This window comes from Parasteatoda tepidariorum, chromosome 11 (assembly GCF_982258835.1).
Source record: "Parasteatoda tepidariorum strain Cologne lab strain chromosome 11, Ptep-v5.0, whole genome shotgun sequence".
In the NCBI taxonomy this organism is placed as follows: Eukaryota; Metazoa; Arthropoda; class Arachnida; order Araneae; family Theridiidae; genus Parasteatoda; species Parasteatoda tepidariorum.
In genome coordinates this window covers 21,590,803-21,595,208 of record NC_141765.1, presented here as the reverse complement: position 1 = coordinate 21,595,208, position 4,406 = coordinate 21,590,803, and positions in this window count along the sequence as shown.

The window sequence follows — 4,406 nt, the reverse complement described above, 5'->3', positions numbered from 1 at the left end:
ACAGATAAAGTTTCAGATAAAATAATAATAGTTTTTTGTTACCTATTTCTGTTCAGTACTGGTTGCAGTTTTTTCATTTTTTTTTTTTCCTTTTCCTTTTTTTTTTTTTTAGATTGTGAAAAAATTACAAGCACCGGATTGGTGAAAAATATTTATCCGCGAAGAACTCCCCAGTCAAGTTCCAGTTTGTTTGCGATTTTTTTCACAAGCGGCGAAAGTCCATTTAGTGTGAACGGCACTTTTACTTGCAGTCTTGAAGCTCCTTTTAGGGCCGTTCTCGCTGTACGTAATTGACAATTTCCATACGATATCGTGAGGGAAGAAGAACCTGCTGCTCATATATGTTTCACCAATAAGGTTCTCATTCAGAAGCATTCGCACTGCATGTGGTTGAACTGGATGCGAGTGTAAATGTTTTGTAACTACATGAGTAAGATGAAATGGGAGCGCATCACGAATTGCATTGACATGCGATCGCGTATCGCATGTGTTGAAGAGAATGCTCCTTCGAAAGGGATCTGAATTGAAGGACCATTCTCACTAAATGCGATTCACGCAAACTTGAATTGCCGTTCAGAGAAATTCTAAACCTGATTACTGAGTTTTTCCGAGGAAGAATATATTTCGACTATCAAATTTTGATTCTACTTTGATAATGATCAAGGGTGATGATGATCGAATGGCATGCATGTGGTGAGAAAAGCCTTTCACAGCATGCAATTCGCGATTGACGATCGAAATGGGCTACAGGTGGCGTAGAGCAGAACTATCTACTTATGGCAATACTTCACATGCTTTACCATTAGCATGTGTAGAGTCATAAAAGAAGGAATTACGCTAGTTTCTGTCTTGATTTTCAAATAAGTTAAAATCTTTTAAGTTAATAAACTATACGGAACTTAAAACTACATTAATCATAGTTCTAAAACAGAGCGTCATGAAAATTTTAAAAAATATTTTGAACAATTAAATATGAAAAATAGTATTGAGAAATGGAAAAATTTCGTAGTACATTCCTATACAACTGAAAAGAGGAGGAGAGGGAAGGGCTAAAGGCATGGAATCAGTCTTCTCCCCAGATGGCATATTCGAGCGTTGCGATTGTCTATAGTGATCACACACATTTGTGATTCATGCGAATGTGAAGTCTCCTGTGTTGTTTCTAAATATTTCTACGTGCGTATAGGATGCAGTGTAAATCATGTTTTGTTTCAACTAAGAACTTTGAACTGTTAGAAATATTTTTTGTGTAATGCAAATTAATTGTTATATCAATTGTTCTTCGGAAGTTATATGTCATAAAGTAGATCAGTCTGGTAGAAAGACGAAAGCAATTCGCGATAGCAACGTTCAAATACGCCATCTGTTGAGATCACCGATATGAGATCTAGATTTAGACAGAACTCGCTTTTTTTCCAGTCCTGATTTGGCTCTTTTTACTTATTTATTTCCGTTTGTTCTTGTTGCAAGCCATGCACCATCATACTTTAATATTAGCATATCGTTCCAGCAGTGAGATTCAGTTCATTTTATAAATAATCATTTAGATTTAAATTTCGAAGTTGTCATATTGTTCACATGGTAAGAGACGTTTTATAACGATTATTTTTTTCAAGTGACGATTCTTATGTCTTGAAATGACAGGTATTCAAATGATGATTCTTATAACGATCCTTTTATTTGAGAGCCAAATGGTTTCAAAATACACAGGAAACAATAACCCGGAAGTATAGGCTATGTGGGGAGAGGAGTATTAGACCATGTCAACCGTCATCTATGAAAAGGTACCCCGACATAGAGTCGAGTTAACATGTCTTATATACTAGTGAATTGTAGTTGTAATTTTGTAGTGGTAGATACGCTACAGTACTCCCCCACCAGAATTATATCTGTGATAGAATTCGATGAACGAATACCACTAGTTGATTCATTGCTGTTTTGTGAGAAGCCGGGAGATCTGTATTAAGATCACCGTATTTTTTGAGTGCTGAATGTGAGAAGTGTATTAACTTCACGGTCGTAGTCGCTCCTGTGTTGCCGTTAGCAGTCGAGTAATCACAAGTATGCAAGCCGACGTTGTGCGTGATTGAGATGAGACTGAGTAGCAACAGTGCGAGGAGGTGGATAATGTCGCAGTCACAAGCTGCAAGTCAACTTTTCAATGTGGATCATCCATCGAAGTAGGCGTTACTGTCTAGGTAGGCGTGTTCATATCGAAGTGGGAGTTACTGCCAAGGTAGGCGTGTTCACATCACGTCCGAAGGTCACCAAAGTGGGGAGAGGAGTATTAGACCATGTCAACCGTCATCTATGAAAAGGTACCCTGACATAGAGTCGAGTTAACATGTTTTATATACTAGTGAATTGTAGTTGTAATTTTGTAGTGGTAGATACGCTACAGCTTTCAAAAGCTTGCAGTGCGCTCTAGTGCAGAAAATACCATCCATTATTGTTTGACTTAAAATAACAGTTTGGAGTCTGTATAATAAGCAGACAACCACGCGAGTACCATGAACTATTACAAGTATTGTACTGATTGGAAAAGGAGAATTTTACAGTGAAAAACATAGAATGATGAGAACATTTGCTGAGTTTAAACAAACCCCATAAGCTTTGAAGTGTTATTCACATTGAATGTTGTTCTAGCACTTCCGATCGCAGGCGCGTAATTCGCATACAGTGAGAATTGCATTTAATTGCTGTGAAACTGCTTACTCATCGTAAAAATTAAACATGAGATCACATACGTAAATCGGATGCTGTGAAAATAACCCCTTAGTAAGTGTTGCTGTTGTTGTTGTTCATTTACGTTGCACTAGAGCTGCACAATGGGCTATTGGCGACGGTCTGGGAAACATCCCTGAGGATGATCCGAAGACATGCCATCACAATTTTGATCCTCTGCGGAGGGGATGGCACCCCCGCTTCGGTAGCCCGACGACCTGCACGCGAAGTCGAGCACTTTACGGTAGAACAGTTTAACGAGGACCCATACCGCACACCCTCGGTCCCTACGCAGACTGATCCAAGTGGTCACCCACCCGCACACTAACCGCAGCCAATGATGCTTGATTTCGGTGATCTGCTGGGAACCGTGTCTTAACGATCAGTCTACAGTGGGACCTATAAGCGTTGCATGTGTGCGACATGTACTTACTTCATTGGCATTATGTCTTATGAGATAAAAATTCACGTTTATATCCACTCATATTTTTTATTTCAAAGGAAAATTTCAAGATCAAATTAGTTTATATAAATGATCGGCTGCACACATAATACTTTCCCATTTCTAAAAATGCAATTATATTTTAAGGAAAAAAATGATTAAATATTTCTGTAATCAGAAAAAAAATTATATACTGCATCCAGCTCCAGATACGGAGCATGGCGGGATGCTAAAGAAAATTAAATAAAAACGAAAGCATAAATCTACTGAAAACACGGAAAATAAATAATTTTTTTGTTTAATTATGTAGTTTTAAGTATTAAAGTTTGAACTTCATAATGACTAATTCCTTAAGACCGAATTTGTTGGACAGTACGGGTAAAATATTTACAATGAGTAAAAAGCTGGTATTATATTTACTTTAACCCATGCTTAAACCAAGCTACCTTTTTTGTCTCTTAGTAGTTATTTTAAGTTTAAAATGAAATCACAGTTGCTTTATTATAAATATAAATATAGGCTGAATTTGATACTTTCCATTTAGCGACATGGTTTAGCATTTAAGCATGCACTATTGCATTTGTAATGCTAAAATATATGTGCATGCTCACCTTTGGTAACAAAATTGCCAGAAGTTACAACACGGGAGCCATAAATTACAAAACGAAAACTACGTACACCAGTGCTCAAGAGATCCTTACTAATATGGCTACTGTAGTAAAACAGTAAGATGTTGGTCTTGGTCCATCTACCCTGTTGTGTCTTGCGTCCCCCCATTTAAACGAATAGATATGAAGATACTGGCGATCTTTAAAAATTTATAACAGGAAAACGGTTAAGGGGGAAAAAAATTCTTACACCAAATTTATGTGACATGCTATAATTCTTTTTCTCCTAGAGTTATAGAAAAATGGACTCTACTCAAATGGGCTCTTCTCAAATGGCATTATTAGATATTTTAAGGTTATTTTCAGATTAGACTTTGCACCGGATTTTCGAATCCCCCTTTTTTTATGATACTGATTTGAAATGGGCCGGGATAGCCTGGTCGGTAGGGAGCTGGGCCCATATCCAAGAGGTTGTGGGTTCGATCCTCGCCGGCCGAAGACTCCCCGTGTAGTAAATGGTGACTGATGCACGTTAAATCTGTCGAGTCTCAAAGTCCTCCATGTTCTCGCAACAAATCAATACCTCTGGGGGTACTGATCCGGGAGTTTCCTTGTCTTCTGGATTGGTTCAA